The sequence below is a fragment of the Phyllostomus hastatus genome, unplaced genomic scaffold (genome assembly GCF_019186645.2).
Source record: "Phyllostomus hastatus isolate PE091 unplaced genomic scaffold, TTU_PhHast_1.1 phas_contig_551, whole genome shotgun sequence".
NCBI classification, from domain to species: domain Eukaryota; kingdom Metazoa; phylum Chordata; class Mammalia; order Chiroptera; family Phyllostomidae; genus Phyllostomus; species Phyllostomus hastatus.
This window is the reverse complement of record NW_025333909.1, coordinates 3,530,946-3,551,069: the sequence shown is the minus strand read 5'-3', so window position 1 is coordinate 3,551,069 and position 20,124 is coordinate 3,530,946. Positions and strand designations below refer to the sequence as shown.

At 40.4% G+C, this 20,124-nt stretch overlaps 1 protein-coding gene across 1 annotated transcript in view; it reads right to left on the bottom strand.

Moving 5' to 3' along the window:
• The window catches only part of EDA2R (ectodysplasin A2 receptor), a 62,048-nt gene extending 58,080 nt beyond the window's left edge, over positions 1-3,968 (bottom strand). Inside the window, exon 1 of the mRNA XM_045847460.1 lies at positions 3,881-3,968. The gene's annotated coding sequence lies outside the window, so the exon portion shown is untranslated. The remainder of the gene's footprint in view (positions 1-3,880) is intronic.
• Between the last annotated feature and the right edge of the window lie 16,156 nt (positions 3,969-20,124).

Below are 20,124 nucleotides of genomic sequence, written 5' to 3'. Positions count from 1 at the left end.
TATTTTGGGGTACTTGAGAGATATCATTATTGTAGTCACACTAGGATAGGAAGAATGGTTATTTGGGCACTAAAAAAAAAACTTGGCAAGACCCTTTTATTCTAGTCATTCTAATGGGACTTGGTGAGAAGAGAAAAACCAGAGCTGAATAAAGCATCTTCTTTACCTTTAGGAAATTATAGTTTTATAAGAAAACATATACAGTTCATTGTAATCCAAGACAAAATTTAGCCATCCTCACATCTCACATGAGCACATAAGAATATTCCTTCCATTTTACTGACTGGTGGTAAAATTAACTCATGTCCCTCTTGTTAAGACCCCAAGGGGGCAACTGATGAATGGGACTAGTTTCCAAGAAAAAAAAAACAGAGAAAAAAGTGCTTATCATTTAATATCAAGCTTCAGCTCTGAGGAGTAGCTACAAAAAATGTCTCTCTCTTTGCAGGAGGCATTCAGGTGGGAGCAGCTCAAGAAGACATCTTAAGTAGGGTTTTTGGCCTGCCTTGTGTTCTTTAATAGAGAGGTATTGTTTGACTCTACTTTGGAACTAGGGCCTTTTGTCCCCCTTAAACAGCTTCTCTAAATGAGTTCCTTCAAAGAAGGAATAATTAGTGTAAGGTAATTAATGGATCCCCTCTCTACTGCCAACGTTAGCATAATTGCCCAGTCTGCACCTTAAATCCAAGGAGACACAGAAAATGGAAAACCAAACCAAACCAAAGCAAAACAAAACAAAACAAAACAAAACAAAACAAAACACTGACCTGGGAGTAAAAAAAATATGGCTTCCAGTTTTGGCTCAGATACTATCTAAACTAAACAATCTCCAGCAAGTTTCGTTTTCTCTGGACCTGTTTTGCCACTTAAAAAGTTAAGACAAGAACACTTGTACCTTTCTGAGCTGTGATAAGGAGTCATTGGGTGCTAGATTTGAAATAAACTGGCACATAGTAGGACTTAAGAAATAGTATGTTACAAAAAAGAATGGTTCATTACAAAGCAACTTGTCACATTTACTCATTCTATTCCTTTTGCAATGTTTCCCATCATTTTAAAATCATGACCATTGCCCCAATTCATATAGCTCAAAACCTCAGAGTCTTATTTGAGTTGACACCATGCTCTATGAGAAATGGTGGAAGAGCTAGGCTGCTTGACCTCGGAATAGAGGATGCAGGAAGATGTGGTTTCTCGTCTTCAGATCTCTAAAAAACTATGGTAAGTGACCCCATGGAGAATTACTAGGATCTCTGGGTAAAAGCCACAGGAAGATGGTTTTGCCCTTAACCAAAGGAAGAACTTTTGAAGAGTCAAGGCTTCCCATGAAGGTAATGGATTTCAGAGATCAGTAAGTAACACTCCCACTGGGAGTGTTCAAAGCAGAGATTATCAAAGGTGTTTTTAAGGTGAAGTCAGTTAAGGTGAAAGAATATTCTGATTCATGAAAGCCTACTATGTGTAAGATATTGTGCTAGATACTTTACAGGGATTATTTCATTTAATCCTCCCATCAACACCATGACATGGGTACTACTCTCCCTGTTCTTCAGCACAGAAAACCAAGAATCAGAGAAGTTCAGTATTTTTCACTGGGCTTACTACTGGTATAAATGGGTAGGAAGAACAGCTCTTTGTTGTATCAAATTCATTGGCACTAAATTCAGTAGTATCTCAGTATTTGTGCAAAAATCAATCATACTCTTCACACATATTTCTAAATGCCCAATGGAAGTGCAATGATGGTTGGGAATGAGAGATAAATAATATGTTTAGGATCATGAACAGCAGGTAAGCAGCAGACCCAGGACTTACACATAACTGTGTCTAATTTGGAAGGCGTATATCCTTTCTACTGAACTATCCACAGAAGTGGATGGAAGTGTGATTGCAATGCACAACCTTTCAAAGTCTAAGCCAATCCCAACAGATTCTGATTTTTCATTCCTTATTTTTCAGTCTCTTATAATTTATCAACTTCTAAGTTCTGTAGATTAAACTTTTGTAGTGCCTTGTTAAATTCACTGCTGTCTTTTTATTCACATAGCCACCACTTCAGTTCCAGGAACTTATTCCCTTTCTGCATTTGGTTTACACATCTCTCATGTTTCCCTATTTTAATCCAGTTTGCTCATATTTACCAGGTTATTCATCCTGAAATACAGATTTCACTTTTTTCTTTAGCTCAGATACCTACAATGCCTTTCCACTATCTGCCAAATCAATCAGAAAGTACAGCATCCAAAATGTTCCGGTTTGCCTCAATCTAACCATGGCAATTTTAACTTCCACTTTTTCCCTAATTGTACTTTAAAATCCCATTCAACCAGTATTCTTTTCACATGCCCTGAGCTTCCTTGCCTCCAAACAGTTGTTCCTGTTGTTTTTTTTTTTTTTTTCTGCTTAGACTGCTTTCTGTCTTATCTCCACCTGTTGAAATCCTATCTGTGCTTTATGGTCCATATTAAATAATAATAATAGTTAACATTTATTGAGTGCTTATTTTGGTCCGGGCACTGTGCTAAGTGTGTACAAGTATTTTATATGGATTATCTAATTTAATCCTTACAAACAAAAATGTGATAAAGTAAGCTCTATTATTATCTCCATCTTAGACTAGAGTAAATCAGCGTTCAGAGAAGTAATTTTACTTGTCCAATGTCACACAAGTTTATAAATGGTGGAAATTAGCTATGAATTCAAGTAGTCTAGCTATGGAGCCCTGAAAGGTACTATGATTTCAGAAAACAGTCAAAACCCTTCTTCTGATTTTCCTCGGCTCAACTTTTTATATTCCTTATTTGATAACCTCAAAGAATTTTGACTGAAACTTTTAAGACTATCTTGTGTTATATTTATATTTTCTTATACTCATGTTAAGACTGTCAGGTCTCCATGAGCACAAGCTATATCTTAAGCATTTCTCTGTCTCACATACGGATGACACAGTATAGGTGTTCAGTGAGTCTCTTATGTTGAATTAAAAGTATGTTAGGGTGAAGGAGGGAATAGGAGAGGTATATAGGAGAAGATGTTCCTCACTTTTCTGCCTTAGTCACTCTGCATGACATGCTAACACTTGTTCAAATCAGACCTGGATGTCTTTGCTTTCTCAGCCCAGTTTCTGGCGGGTCTTTTCTTGTCTCCCAGTTCTCACAGCTGCCTCAGCCTTGGCCAGTGTTTGGGGTAAGGCAGGATCAAAATATCACTGCCCTGGGCTTAGATTCCAGGAGTGAGGGATCAAGTGAAACCCAGCCGGCTGGGTGAGGAGGAAGACTGAAAGCCCCCAAATAGAGCCTGTGTGCTCTTTCCACAAGCCCTGACTTGCCCAGGGACCACATGGGTGGGCTGGCAGCTAAACTTCCCTCTGGATGTTTCACATGTCTGATCCAACCCCTCCCTCCCTCTACTAAGCTCTCAGCCTCCCTCTCTTCCTCATCTCCCAACTTTAGATGCTCAGGGTGGTTGGGCATATCCAGGCATGTTCCCAGAGGCCACAGGAGTCCAGCAAAAGCTTACACAGGAAAGAACTTACTGCCAAGGCCATCAGAACACTATCACAGGTCCCTGGCACCTGAAACAGCACTCTCTGGATACGGATGGATAGACTAACAGATGGCTACAGATGCTTTCCCAGTCATTCTGACTTTATAGAATCTAAACAGGGTCATCTTAACTTGATCTTGAACTTCCACCCCTATTTCTCACAGGTCTGAACTTCCTTGCCATGCCAGGGGGTATCCCCATATTTACCCTGTAAATGGATGGATAGATGGATCTTGCTACAACAACAAAATTCCTGGCCAAATGTACCTCAGGACAGGCCAGCCATCCCACCAAGCCCCCACCCCTCAGCCCCCAGCCTGCATACCACACTCACAGTAGATGAAATCCGTTGCAATCAAAGCTCCTGTCTGACTCAGTTCACATCCACGTGTAGCAACAACAGCCCAAACCCATCTCTTTTCCTTTCATGTTACGCCTAGTTCTCCACCTCTGTGGGACTCAGGAGGCAGCTATTGGACTACTCAAGTGTCTAGGCGTGGCTACGCAAAGAAGTGCCGCCCCTGAGAGGAACACAGTGGGGAGGGTGGAAAAGGGGAGGTGGTAAATAGTGACCAAGCCACTCCTATGGCAGGAACTGAAAAATTCCAGGTCAGAAGCAGGGGTGAGAAGGTAGATGGGCAGAGAATCAGGTCCTGCTTAGTCTGTAGAAACAGACGGAAGATCAGGTGGTTGGAGGCATTTCACAGATTCCATTTCTTGTGACAATTTCACAGTAGGATGCAGCTCAGCTTCTCAAAAATTCTGTACACTGGTGTTAGCAGGACTGGAGTTTGACAGGGAAAATTAGTGTTGAAAAAGTAACAGTTTTCAGACTTGTGGAAAAAGCCTCTCAGGTGTGGCCTTGACTTAAAACACACACACACACACACACACACACACACACACACACACACACACACATTCTTCCTTTTAGAAGCGTAAGTAGGATTTATACAGGAGGAGGAGAAGATACATAAAGGAGGGGAAAGACCACTGAAAATAAAGGAGAATTGGATTGAAATCACCTTCTGTGGGCCCCAGAGTCTCTGATCAAAGAAGTAAATGAACTAGATAGCCCCTAAGGGTTCTTCCAGCAGTGACACTCTGAGGATTTATGAGTCCATGATCTCAGGGGCAGCAGTAAAGAAGTCCTGGAATATTAGTAGGTCCTGATGTTAAAGAATTTACAGAGAAATTGGAGAGATAAGACAAACTGCATAGTCAAAGAACAGAACGCAGTAGAGAATAATGGTATAATAATAATTATATAGTAATATAGTTTATAGCTAAACTATAGGGTACAGGCTAGAAGGGCCATGATGGGGCAGGAAGAGGAGAGAGAGAGAGAGAGAGAGAGAGAGAGAGAGAGAGAGAGAGAGAGAGAGAGAGAGAGAGAGAATGTAGACATAGCCAGGCATAATAAGATGCAAATAAGGCAAATGCTGTTTGATAGATGGAGGTAGGGGGAGGGCAAAAAAAAAAAAACATGGAAAAGCAAACAGCATTATGGATAGAGGGGAAGGAAACTTTCAGCTAAGGCATGGGGAAGGGGACCAAGCAATGTGGCGTGATCAGACTCCCTGCTTTGTGTGAGCAAAAGCTGTATGCTAGGAGTATAGGGTGGAATCTCAGTACAGGGGCAGCAGTTTTTGGTGAAAAAAAAAAAGGCTGAATAGGCCCTGAGATGACTTTGAATAGGTCTTCAGTGAACTCCATATATGGTCCCTGTTTAGATCTGGGCACAGAATGAAGCCTCTGACACTGTTACTGTGAGTTGAGGCCTAGAAGGAGGGAAAACTGTGTGAGCTGGAATCCTGTGTCTTAGGCTGCTAGCTATGTGAACTTGGGCAAATTACTCAACTACTCTGGGATTCACTAATCTCATCTGTAAAATGGGAACAAGAATAATCCCTTCCTTATAAGGTTGTTTTTAGGACTACATGAGTTAATATACAACATAGTGTTAATATGTATAAGAAACTTAAAACAGTGTTTGGGCCCTGGCTGGTGTAGCTAAGTGGATTGAGCTTTGGCCTGTGAACTGAAGGGTTGCTGGTTCAATTCCCAGTTAGGGCACATGCTTGGGTTGCAGGCCAGGTCCCCAGGAGGGGGCACTTGTGAGCCAACCACACATGGATGTTTGTCTCCCTGTCTTTCTCCTTCTCTTCACCTCTCTCTAAAAATAAATAAATAAAATCTTTTTTTAAAAAGTGGCTGAGACATACTAACATATAAGTGTTTATTGAATTTAAATAAATGTAAAATAGATAAATAAATAAATAAATAAATTCCAGCAAGCACTTTGTAGCACTTTATGTCATCTGTGACATTAAAATGCAAATAGCTAATCAATGTACCTCTTCATTCTGCCCTGTCCCTGAAGAGATTGTTAAGGTAGATGACCTTGAAACTCCACAGCAATGTTTCTCTTATATTTAATGTGTGTACAAATCATCCAGGGATATCATTAAAGACCAGATTATGATTCAGTAGGTCTGGTGTAGAGCCAAGATTCTGACTTTCTAACAAATACCTAGATGACACTGTTGCTGCTGGACCACAGACTATACTTATAATAGCAAGAGTCTAGAATGACATCTATCAGTATATATGTATTCTAAGCACACAGGAGTCAGAGGGAAGTGGTTGGTTGTATCATTTCCCTGGACCCTTCATGGAAATTTAGGCAAGTTTTTTAAGTTCTTTGTACATCAATTTCCTCATATTTAAAATAGAGATTACAGTAGTACCTATTTCATAGAGTTGTTTTGATTGAATGAATGAATGCATGTAACAGTGCCTGGCATATGGCAAATATTATATAAGTATCTGCTATCATTATTTTCTTGGGTCCATAGTCATCACATGATAAATAAAATAAATGTTCAGGGAGACAGCTAGAAGGCATACAGACTCTAGAATCCAGAGACCTCTACTCCAACTCTGGCTATAACATCTACTAGCTGTTGGCTCTTCAGCAGAGGACTTATTTTCTTTGAGTTTCAGTTGTCTCATCTGCAGATAGAAGATAACAATACTTTCTTCATGTTGTTGTGAATGTGGAAGAAGCTAATGTTCATAAAGCAAGTAGCATAGAGTAGGTGCTCAAAAGATACTCTAGGCCATAGAGTTCTGGAAGATGGGTGTGGCTGTAGGGTAGGCAATAGATTGGTGAAAACTGGTGGTAAATACAGATTAGTAGATTACTGCTATGATCAAGGCAAGAGGTAATGAGGGGCTGATCTGTGATGATGAAAAAAGGGAATGGAAGCAGGAGCGATTGCGTAGTTAAGATTGTGAAGTTACTTTTATGTGGTGTCAAGGGAGGATTTTTTGCTTTCATGGAAGAGTCACTTTCTCATATAAACCTCACTGATCCAGTCTTCCCCCTTTTCCCTATACCCTGTTTATTTCCTTACTGGCACTCAATTACAATGTATAATCATTTAATTAATTAATTTTCTTACTTGTTTAATGTCTGTTCTTTCCCTTCCACTAATTGGCAAACACAATGAGCTAACACTTAATAGCTAACACTTATAAAGCACTTGCTATCTGCCAGATACTCTTCTCAATATTTTACACATATTAACTTATTTAATCCTTGTAACTACCCTAGTAGCATTCAGAATTTAGGGATGAGAAAACTGAGACACAGACTGACTTGCACAATGTTAAAAAGCTAGCAAGTGGAAGGGCTGGGAAGGAGTCTCTGGTATACAGTCGAAAGAATAAACAAATTAACAAGTGGACCAGGGTGCAAAGGACAAAATGAGAAATACCGGGAAAGCTTTGAATGTTAAATTTGAGTTGCCAAGAAAGGCTGTATGATGAAATGTTTTGCAGGTAAAGAAATGTAAACTGAAGCAAAAAGGACCCTTTAGGCTGTAGACACTCTCTCACCTGGAACAACTACACCGCCTTTTTTTTTATTTTTAAAACACAGTTCCTTTCCAGCTGACATGGGACCATCCTTCAAGGACAGGATTAGGGACCTTCCCACAACCCCAGCCTCAATCAATATTTTCTGCTCTCAAATGCACTGTTTTATCTCCTTTGATTCTGCTCAGCAAATTGAGTGCAAGAACAGAGAGCAATGTTATGCTATTGACAACACTTAATCTGAGTGCACTAAATTGGAAAGGCATTTGCTGGTGCATTGGCAAGCAAGGGGACAGCACCATCAGAATTCTTGTTTGAAGAAATGATAGGAAGCAACAACATTTAATATGTGTTTATACATCATTCAAATGTTTCCCTTTGTAGCTCACAATAGCCCTATGAGATAGGGATTACTACCCACATTTTACAGATGAAGGAGCTCCCTATAATTCATGGTGCTTCCTTGAGCACAGGAGGAAGCCTGAGGTGAAGGTACCAAGGAAACTTCAGAGTCCAAAAGCTATTGCCATATTATCTGGAAAACAACCTCAAGCAGCAACTATGAAACTACTACCCTCTACCATAACTTGTCTAATAACACTATACTAGTGGCTAAAACTCAACAAGCACTTGCTAAGCACTGTTCCAAGTGTTTTACATGGATTAATTAAACTCATCCTTACAGAAACTTTATACAGCCAAAAACATTGGAATCATCCATGTCTCTTCTTTTCTCACATTTCTTTTTTTAAAGATTTTATTTATTCAGTTTTAGAGAGAGAGAGAGGAAGGGGAGGGGAGAGAGAGAGAGAGAGAGAGAGAGAGAGAGAGAGAGAGAGAGAGAGAGAGAGAGAGAGAGAGAGGGAGAGGGAGAGGGAGAGGGAGAGGGAGAGGGAGAGGGAGAGGGAGAGGGAGAGGGAGAGGGAGAGGGAGAGGGAGAGGGAGAGGGAGAGGGAGAGGGAGAGGGAGAGGGAGGGATAGAGAGAGAAACATCAATATGCGGTTGCTGGGGGCCATGGCCTGCAACCCAGCCATGTGCCCTGACTGGGAATCAAACTTGTGACCATTTGTTTCGCAGTCCACGCTCAATCCACTGAGCTACACCAGTCAGAGCTTCCTTTATCACATTTCACATCTAATCCACCAGTAAAACTAATCAGCTTTGCCTTCAAAATATACTGTGACTCCAAGAACTTCTCTACACCTTCACTGCAATTACTCCATTGCAAACCACCATCATTTTTTACCTGGATTATTGTCATAGTCTCCAATGGGTCTCCTTGCTCTTGTTTTTACATCATTTAATTCAATTCTCAGCACAGCGGCCAAAGTGATCCTCTGAAAATGTAAATCAGCCCAAGTCTGTATAAACCATTCCAATGGCTGGGTTTCTAGTCATAATTAAAAGCCAGAATCTTTAACAACATTCTATATCAGTGTGCACTCTGGTCTGCTCCATCCCACCCCCAATCACTTTATCCCTATACTTCTATCTCCACCACACTACTACTGGACCACCATATTCAATCAAACTGGCATCCTTGCTGTTTCTTTGAACACTCAAAGCATGCTTTAAATCCAGTCTTTGCACTTGCTGTCCCTTTATCCTGGGCAACTCTTCCCCCAGATATCTGTATGTCTCCTTCCCTCACTTCCTCCATCCCTCTGCTTCAATTTCACCTCATCAAAAAGGACTCTCCTAAATTACCCTATCTGATAATGGGATTACCAGAGCCTTTTGGACTTTTCCTGAGAACCAGCCCCAAGGACCTGAAGTACAATGTGTGGGTCAGTAGAGTTAAGGCTCTCAGCACTGCCGTCTGTGGGAGAGACATTCTGGCCTCACATGCCAGGGCAATTGAAGTGAGGTTGAATCAGCTCATTAATTGGGAGCTCTTCCCACCCCCTCCCCGGTAAAGGGCTTCTCTGATTATACTTCACTGCTGGAATCAGCCTGACCTGACTGCTTGATAGATGAAGTCAGCCTCCTCCCCTCTACCCCACCACCACCTCCCCTATTTCTGGAGCCAGAGTTGTTCTTCTGAGGCCCAGTGAAAAATTCATGGCTCTCTGAAGCCACCTTCATGTCTCTCTCACAGGTCACCTAGGGTCACTTAGGAGACTATTGGCCTTGCCTGTGTCTTAGAGAAGCCTGAAAACCTCCAATTTCAGGATTCAACACAGGCAGAGGGACCTCTTATGGGAGAGCCTCCACAGTATCCAGGCAGAATGGAACCCTGGAAACTTGGAACAAAGAGAAGAAACAGAAACTGAAGGCACCAGAGGATACTGAGGCTTGTGTGTCAGTCTCTAAGGAATCCACCATCTCTAGGAATGTCCCTGAATACCAAGATCAGCTCCTGGTTACCCTTAAGTCAGCCTGTGGGATATGTGTGGATAACCCTTGCCATATATTTCTAAGGCAATGGCTTATATAGGCTTGGATCTTCTGGATTGGAAAACTGAGATGTAAGAAAGGGTTACTCCCATCCTGGGAGTTTTCAGACTTCACTTGGATCTTAGCTTAGTTCAATAGTCTTTTCTCTCATCCTTAATCATCCTCCTTTCCACCTGCCTAAGGTGGCTGTTTCAAACTCATTGCTTATTTTCAGTCATCCAACATGAATACATCCTATTCTGATATCTAATAGACAACTTCACCTCCAGTTTCAGTGAGACCATAAAAGTGCATCAGACTAGAACATTCTGAACAACTTCTGATCCCCCCACCTTCAAGCTTATTTTTTGTCTCTTAACTCGCCTCAGAGTTTCTTACTGTTTCAGATTAATCACTTTATCTCTGCCCATTCCTCCTGTTTACTCTGCTTTGCTTTATGTTGTATCTTCCCAGTCTTCCTCTGACTGTCTCCCTTAAACCCTGCCTTTCCATCCTGGGCCAAAATTATGGGAAGGGGTTTCCACAAACATTGCTTTCCTATTCTTGCCTCCATCTCTTCATTTCTAAACTTACTACATTCTGTCTTCCTTAAGATCATTTATCTATTCCTTGCTGTCAAACCCATGGATTCTTTCTGTCTTATCTGAATTCTCTGAGACACCCAAAATTGTTTGGTTCCTTTCCTTACTGAGTCTCTTCTCTTGACTTTCATAGAACCCATGGTTTCATTCCTTCCTCTATAACTTCTCCCAGATTCTCCTTCTCTACTTTCCCACAAATGCTGGTTGTTGTTTTTTTTTTCAGAGCCCCTCATTAGCCCTCTTTCTTGATTCTAACTTCTCTCATTGGGGTGTGAACCTATGTGGCAGGAATCTCATCTATCATTTCACTGATTAATTCCCTACACACAACAGTACTGAAACATACTAAGTACTCAATATATCTTTGTTGAATAAATGAATGAATAAATAACTGAATGAATGGGTTCAAGGAGAAAAATGCTCACCTTTGAATTCATTCTTCCTTTTTTTTAAATTTTTTAAAAAGATTTTATTTATTTATTTTTAGAGAGGGAAGGGGGGAGGGAGAGAGAGAGACAGACAGACAGACAGACAGACATCAATGTGCGGTTGCTGGGGGTTATGGCCTGCAACCCAGGAATGTACCCTGGCTGGGAATCTAACCTGGGACACTTTAGTTCCCAGCCAGAGCTCAATCCACTGAGCTACGCCAGCCAGGGCGACTGAATTCATTCTTCCTTAAAGAGCTCCCTTAAAGACAATGAAATTTAGGCATGTTCCTCTAACTCCTTCCCTTATGTCTATAATATTCTCTCTCCCTTCACCCATTTTTGGCTTTTCCTCTTGAAGGAGAAGAAGAGAGCATGAGCCTCTTCCTTTTCCTCTGCTCCCTATGGATCATGCTTCATTTTTAACCCCCTCTCACTGATATCTTTAATTTCACCTTCCCTCTTGTATCCACTCTCTCTACTCTCAAACATATTCCAATTCCTCCCAATTCAACATAAAATCAAACCTGCCACATCACATCCTCCTCAAATAACAGTCTCATCTCTCTTCCTTTCTCAGCCAAACTTTTGGCCAAAGTAGTGTCCACTCAATATTTCCATATCCTCACTTTCCATTAGCTTCCCAGTCTATTATAATATGGCTTTTAGCCCAATGTTCTCTCCCTGAAGTCACATATGATGTTTTTACTGCCATATTTTAGGGAATATTTTAAATCATTTTCTTATTTATTTAGTTTTTTTTCCCCCAGCACTGGCCACTGTTTTCTTTGGGAAATGTATTTTTTTTCTTGTGTTGGAAATGTGACTTTCTCCTGCTTTTCCTACATTTTCCAAGTTCTTCTTTTTCACATTCTGTTATTAGATATTCTCCCTTATCCCACTCCATGAAGTTATTGAGACTGGAGCTCCCACAACACTTTAAATATACAATCTCATTTATCTCATAGAACAACCCTTTGAATTAGATATCATTTTCTTTACTTTGCACACAGGAAAACTCAGAATCAGAGAAGTTAACTGAATTTCTTAAGGACACAGAGGAAGTACAACCTTAATTTGGACTATAACCAGAACCTGACTCTGAGTATGCCACATTATCCTTGGCTTGCTCCCATGGATAAGAACATGGTAAAGCAGTAGAGTGGCTCTGAATTCTGAAGGGAGAAAGTTACTGTGGTAAGTGGCGACATTAAGGGATACATAATCATAAAAAGAGTCATAGACATATAAGAGATTTATCTAGTGTCCAGAGGACAGGTTATAAAATTCTCTTTTTTATTGTTGTTCAAGTAGAGTTGTTTCCATTATCACCCCACCATGCAACCCTGCCACACCCGTCCCTGCCTCCCACCCTTGAACCTACCCCCTTTGGCTCTGTCCATGTGTCCTTTATACATGTTCCTTAATGGCCCTTCCCCTATTATCTCCTATTACCCCTCTCCCTACTCCTCTCTGGTTACTGGCAATTTGCTCTTTATTTCAGTGTCTCTGGTTGTACTTTGCTTGCTTGTTTGTTTTGTTGATTAGGTTCCACTTATAGGTGAGATCACACGGTATTTGTCTGTCACAGCCTGGTTCATTTCACTTAGCATAATGCTCTCCAGTTCCATCCATGCTGTCACAAAGGGTAGGAGCTCCTTCTTTCTTTCAGCTGTGTAGTATTCCATTGTGTGAATGTACCATCGTTTTTTGATCCACTCATTTACTGATGGTTACTTAACTTGTTTCCAGTACTTAGCTATTGTAAATTGTGCTGCTATGAACATTGGGGTGCATACATGCTTTTGAATTGGTGTTTTAGGATCCTTAGGATATAATCCCAGAAGTGGTATTGCTGGGTCAAAAGGCACTTCCATTTTTAGCTTCCTGAGGTTCCAAAATTCTTATTCTCCTTAGAATTGGTAAGGCATCCAGATACCCATTGCACAGCTACCTGCCTACAATTGTGTTTGATTTGAGAAGACTCAAGAGGACTTTGTCACTTTCTGCCAATCTAAAGGGTTATCACAGGATAGAAGAAATGGACAACATTTGTAAGTCTAAGGGGACAAAGCTTAAGGGGGTAGAATGTACAGGCAGAGAGATTCATGCTCAATATAAGTAATGATTTCCTAATAATTACAGTGAAAGGTTAGAGCAGTCTCCAGGGCTCGATATAACAGAATCTTCCATTTATATTCACTAATATAATATTATCAGCCTGGAGTTGGACAGCCAGGGTCATTCTCCTTAGTGCTTACCTCCAGCACGTCTGGAATTAAAGTTATTGATTGCTCGAGGGGCGAGTTTAGACTTCAGATTTCCTTCCAACCACCTCTTAAGAATTCTCAAATGGCTTTGTGGGACTTGGCTGTATCTTTGCTCAGTGAGGTGCAAGTTGGATGTTAATGTGAAAGTGAAGGTTAATCAGGCAGGCTGGGGTTTTCAGTCTGCTCTGGGGAAATTCTAATGCTTGATCTAAGGAAACAGTGGGTGCAGACAACTTAGATATAGAAGCTACAGTCAGAGTTACTACTGAGCTTCAGGGAGGAGGCCTCTCCAGAGATATCCCTAGAAACCTGTCAGAACAGTATGGTGATTACCAGAGGGAAATGGGAGTGGGGGGAGGCAAGAGAGGGTAAAGGGAAGATAACTAGTGATGGAAAGAGGCTTGACTTGGTGTGGTGAACACACAATACAATATACAGATGATGTATTAGAAAAATGTACCTCTGAAACCTATATAATTTTATTTAAAAATGTCACCCCAATAAATTCAATTTAAAAGAAACTTATCAGCACCTAGGAGACAAGTGAAGGTACTCTTGGAGTCTGGACTTAGAGATAGGGGTAGGGCAGAGAGGAGAGATTGCCAGAAAAAAATAATTGTCTAGTCTTGTTGGGTTTCCAACTGTTCTTGAGTCTTCAACCTGTTGCCAAGCTACTATCAGACAATTCTAATTGTTTTATGTGTCTTCCCTAATTTAACTTTCACAACAGCCTATGAAATAGGTAATATCTATAATCCTTATCCTTCAGATGAAAAATCAAGATACAAAGAAACCAAGGAGCTTGTTCATGGTCATGCTGCTAGAAAACAGGAATAGATTCAAGAACTTCACTCAGGTCTTCGACCAGCAGAATCACCATTACTTGGAAACTTATTTGAAAGGCAAATTCTCTATTCCCACTCCAAATATATCAGATACTTTCAGAGGAAGGCCCAGAAATTAGTGGTTTAACATGTCTTCCAGGGAGATTCTTTTTTTTTTAAGATTTTATTTATTTAGTTATTCTTAGAGAGAAGGGAAAGGAGGGAGAGAAACATCCATGTGTGGTTGCCTCTTGTATGTCCCCTACTAGGGACCTGGCCTGCAACCCAGGAATGTGCCCTGACTGGGAATCTAGCCGGTGACCTTTGGATCACAGGATGGCACTCAATCTACTGAGCCACACCAGCCAGGGCCAGGGTGATTATTATATTAATTCAAGTTTGAATATCATTGTTCTAAAGCACTATGCAAGTGAAATATTTTCTCTCCTTACCAATCAGAGGTTCTTCCATCCTCCATGCACAGTTGTTTTAAACTTCTACTCTTTTCAAAAGTCTCTACTTTGGTATTTTATCAGTCCATAAGAATCAACTCCTCTCCTTATTATTAAGAAAACAGATGCCGATGGGCATAAAGTCCTTTAACCTCTTTTCCTTACACTTATAAGGTTCTCTCCACCCATCCTGGCCTTTCGTCTTGGGGGAGCATGAATGTCTTATCCCACTCCTGACCCGTATGGATCATGCTTTAGTTTTTACCCTTCTCTTAACCCCCTGTTTGTGTCCATCCCTTCTACCCACAAATATGTTTGAATTCCTCCCAAGGAGGGTGGGGGACTTTCTTCTACTTTGACTCCTGGTATTACTAGGTCTCTGGGTTTATTTCAAGAGACTTTAATATTCTCCAGCAATAATCCCATGTATGTCTCTACCCAACCATTTCCCTCCAACAACCTCATTTCACTCACCCTTGCCCTCCACTAATGAAAAACTATCTTCACTAAGATCAGAGGTCCCTCCAGACCCATCCAGAAACCACTCTTCAACACCAAAACAGTAGTTGTTATGTTGCCTTTGCTGGGGACCTCTATACTTAAGTATTGGGAATAAGCATTTACCCACTTCCTTTACCATTTTCCCCAAGAACTTGTATGGCAGCTTCCCACTGCATATGGAATAAACTCTGAAGTATTTAAATGCATTATACTGACAATAACAGCAATAGCTATATTTTTTAGCATCAGCTGATTGCCTAGGACTATGTGATTTATCTGAACCTTAAGGGAATCTTGAGGTATACCTATCCAAAGTCTTATTTATTTATTTGTTTAATTTATTTTTAAAGCTTATTTTAAAATAATCAAATTCAGATTCTGAGAGGTTAAGTGACTGACCTAACAATATGCAATTAGACAGTAGTAAAATCAAGATTTAAATTTAGCCTCTTTAACAGACCGGCAGCTGTCAGAGTAGAGGGGGAAACTGTATGAAAGAAGGTGAAGGGATGAGCCAGAACATACATGCATAACCCATAGACACAGACAACAGTGTGGTGATGGCCAGAGGGAAGGGGGTTAGGGGCTGGGGGGAGGTGGCAAAAAGGTGGGGGGAAATGAGAACATCTGTAACAATGTCAACAAAAAAAATAAAGTTTTTAAAAAATTAAACATGGCCTCTTTTCTGATACCAAACCCCTTAGTAACATTAAATATAATGAAATCAGTGTCTAATAATGTGGTATGTATTTTGCTATGTTCATTTTGAAAATAGTAGTAGGACTAGCTGCCATTTATAAAGAACTTTATGTGTGCCCTATGCTATGTTTAGTTCTTTCCACACGTTATTTCATTTAACACAATTACATGGTGAGATAGATCCATATTCTTATTTCATGAATTATACAACTGGACTTGACTTGGGAAGTGACAGGGCTAAGACCATTAGGCTAGAGAGTACATAAAACTTGGCTTGGAACCAGATGTTTCTGACTGAAAAACCTTTGTTCTTTCAAGTACAGCATCTTGGCTCTTATCAATGAATGAGATGGTGTTAGAATACAGTAAAAAGGGAAAGGGTCTTTAGTGAGTAGATGCCTGAGTTCAAACCCTGAGTTGTCCACCTACTATGTGACTTTGATTGTTTCTTCTTCATTCAAAATATGTTAGAAAAACTAAGTGCCAGAGGTTTTTGATAATCAAATGTGTTTGTAAGGGCTCAATAACTGTGACTATCTATTCACTATCTCTTAATCTATTACCTTTCTACCTCATAACTTTTTACTGGATGAAGTAAAGTCCCTGCTGTCTATAGATGAACTGTTCAGTGAGGGTGGTGGGTGGGTAGAAAATTGCCATCACTTGGTCAGTTGTTTCTCTACAGCTGCTGGTTCATGGGCCCCTCCACAGCAAGAGATAATAAATGGTGATGCCACTTAATATTCCTGAGTATGGCCTGAATGCTTCTCTTCTAGAACAGCCCCCCCTCACCCATATCTCTTGCCTTGCCAATTTTCCCTTGACCCAACATACATTTGACAATGAAAAAGGTAAATTCACTGGATTCCACAGAGTACAGAAGAGTTATAGTGTGCTTTTATTGAACAAACTTCTAGTTTCCTTGTACCACTCAATGTGAAGAAGTCTTACTACTTAGGTGTTCAAGGAAATGCCCTAAGTAGATGTTTCTTTCTTTCTGACCTCACTTTTTCTCTAATCTCTCTCCTCCTATTGCTTTTAGAGTCCTCTTTCTCAATATCCATAGTTCTGGTTCCCCACCCATTACACAGCTCATGCCCTTATATTGTCTTGAAATTCTAGTCCTTCAGGCTTTGGCTTGTTCATAATGAAAACTATTTTCTGCCCTTTGTCTAGTCTAAAGGAAAAGAAGTGGGTTCTGGCCCTGTGTGTGAGTGATAGGTGTTATAATTCCAATCAATTCACACCATCGATAGACACCACAGATAATTTCATAATTAGTTACCTAACAAGTAAGCATACCTTATCAACCAGAACATTAATTTTTCCCAGGAAACAGTCTAGTCCCACAAAAGGAAAGCATGTATTTCCTGTTAATATGACTTTGTTCCTGCAGTTTTTGTGAAATAATCCTGTAATTGTCATCCCTTCTGAGCTTACAGTATGAGTCCTAAAGAGCCTTATTTCAGACACATTCAGGGTTTGTGTCATTGGCTTGAAATAGATTTTTTCTGATTCCCATATTGGCCTTGATAGGAGAGAAGACAATGAAACCCAATCTCATCTTGAGATCGGTCATATATATCTGACAGATCAAAGGATACCTATTATTATTGTGAATAGATACAGAAATAAACAAATGACAAATATATGACACAATCTAAGTATTGATAAGCACTAGTAATAAAAAGAAAATACAGAAAGGAAGTATGTGATGGGGAGTATATATCTATTTCAGATAAAATTGTCAAGGCAGGCCTCTCTGAGCCAGTGCCATCTGAGCAGAGACCTGAATCGTGTGGGAAGTCAAACCATAAAAAGGTCTGAGGAAAGAGTATTTCAGGATAAGTGAAAAGCCAGTGCAAAGGCATAGAGATGTTCAAACAATAATAATAATGCCAATCTTAAAAATAGAGGTCAAGAAATTTTCAGGTTGCAGATCATTTAGGGTCTTGTATAGGTCATGGTAAGGTATTCAGATTTTATTTTAAGTGTGATGAGAAGCCACTGGAGGGTATTTGTGTGAGAAGAGACATAATGTGAATTCCATGTTAAAAGGATGGCTGCTTTTTTTTCTGTGGAAAACAGACTTAGGGGGCTAGAGTAGATAGGAGGACAAATGTTAGGTAGCTATAACATTTGTCTAGTTAAGATAAAATATTGGTTTGGATTTGGATTAAAGTGTTAAAAGATAGTTGGATTCTTCCCTGGCTGGTGTGGTTCAGTGCATTGAGTACTGAGCTGAGAACCAAGGGGCCACTGGTTTCATTCCCAATCAGGGCACATGCCTAGTTTGTGGGCTGGGTCCCCAGTATGGGGTGCATGAGAGGCAGCCCCACATTGACATTTCTCTCTGTCTCTTTCTCCTTCCCTTCCCCTCTCTCTAGATAAATAAATAAATTCTTAACAAAAAGACAGATGGATTCTATAATTGCTTTTGAGGAAAGATTTAGAATTTGCTACTAATTTGTTACTGGATTTGGTATGGAGAGTGACAGAACAATAAGGAACAAGAATCTTAGCTTTTAGTCATGAGCACATAGATGAATGGTAATGGTATTTATTCAGATGAGGAAACTGAGGGAGGAGCAAGTTTTATGAGGGCAGAAATTCAAGTGTGTAGTTTTCCATGTATTAAATTTTAATCTGCCTATTCAGTTTCCCAGAGACTCAGTATACACTGATTCAGAAGCCCACCGACTGAGTAACTGGGGACAGGTATAGGCAAGAGTCAAAGAAATGAGAAGCCCCAGATAATCAGAAGTTGACTGATGTGACCCTTAGGAAAGAGAGAGAGAGTAAGAGAGAGAGTAAGAGAGAGAGAGAGAGAGAGAGAGAGAGAGAGAGAGAGAGAGAGAGAGAGAGAGAGGGAGGGAGGGAGAGAGGAGTATGAGCATGGCAAATGACAGAACCATCAAATCAAAACATTAAGACTCACAGGAAAATTAAAGGCCATCTAATACCACTTGCTATTTGATGCTGGAATCTCACCTTTATCATCTGTATGAATTAATCCAGCCTCTTCTTAATCACTTTCAGTGTTGAAGGTAATAAATTCACTCTATGCTTTGAAGCTACCCATTTTCATCTTTTGAAAAAATAATCCCACTAAATTCAGATGGTAACCCCTTACTACTCTATTTCCATTAGATGTGTCTTCCCTACTATTCACATCATTCCCTCCCATCAGCCTTGTGCTTTCTCCAACCTGGAGCTCTGGTATATCAATAGTACTGACCTGTCTTAATTACCATATTAGAAAGAGATGTCAATATCAATACATAGAAATCCAGCCCCAGTTGATATAGCTCAGTGGATTGAGCATGGGCCTATGAACCAAAGGGATGTCATTTTGAACAGGGATCTCTGTGGGGTGATGGAAAATGACCTATGCCCCTTAGGATGACAGGTGCCTCCCTTGTGATCTGGTCACCTTCATCCCAGAGAATGTGGTGAGCAATGTGACTTCAAATCTATGAAATCCCATTGCTGTCCTCAGCATCCATGTGCCAACAGCAGTATAGTCATGATGCATAGGTTTGGGGTACACTGGAGGAACCTGGCTGCCTCTTATGGTTTGGCCTCCTTGCAATGACAACCAGTGAACTTCTGGAGCATCTCCCCTGTGCCTCCACCCAAAGCTGGGATTAGTCACAGAGTGCAACTGTTATTCAGGGTAAAAGTTATTATGTAGTGCCAGTTCTCAGGTTTGCAGATATGTACTCTGCAACCCTATATGAAGGGTGAAGGGAGAGGAGTTCTGGGAGGTTTATGCACGGCCAGGCTCTGTGACTTTGTTCCTCTGTCTTGAATGCTGACTGTCCCACAACCAAGGCCACATCTCTGTGCCTCATCTCTGTCCAAGTCACTGAGCTCAGCCTCAGCTCTTGCTCTTTTCTGTGTTCTCTTTCTTTAGACACACATTATAAAATCAGATCAATAGGAAAATTCACTTTCCCAACCTGTATTTTTATTTAAAATAGACCACTCTGGTTTCTGTGGGACTGATTATACTGGCAAAAGTGGAGTCAGAAGACTGGTTAGAAGATTGTTGCAATAATTCAGATGAGATATAATAGAAGCATGGTCCAGGTTGGTAGGAATGGTGGTATGTAGTAGCAGTAGTTCAATTCAGAAGACACTTTATTTGGGAGGTAGAGTTGACCTGACCTGGCAACTGAATGTATGAGGTAAAACATAAGTTAAATATGACTGCTAGGTTTTTGGCTTAAGAAGCTGGTTAGAAGTGTGTACCAATTACTGAAATGAGTAACAATGAGAGAAAGACTGGCTTGGGTGAGTATTATGTTTTCACAATGTTAAGTTTGAGATGTCTATTAACCACCCAGGGGAAATATCTTAATGAAAAGAACAAAATGAACTTAGGTTCATGTGTCACTATCTTGGCTAAGGTAACACCTCTGTAGATATTTGGCTCATCTGTAATGATATATGCATGCAGCACCTAAGTCAGCCATGAACCAGAACTTCAGTTATTCTAAGGACCTATTCAATAATGTCATGTTTTCCTTCACAAATGCAA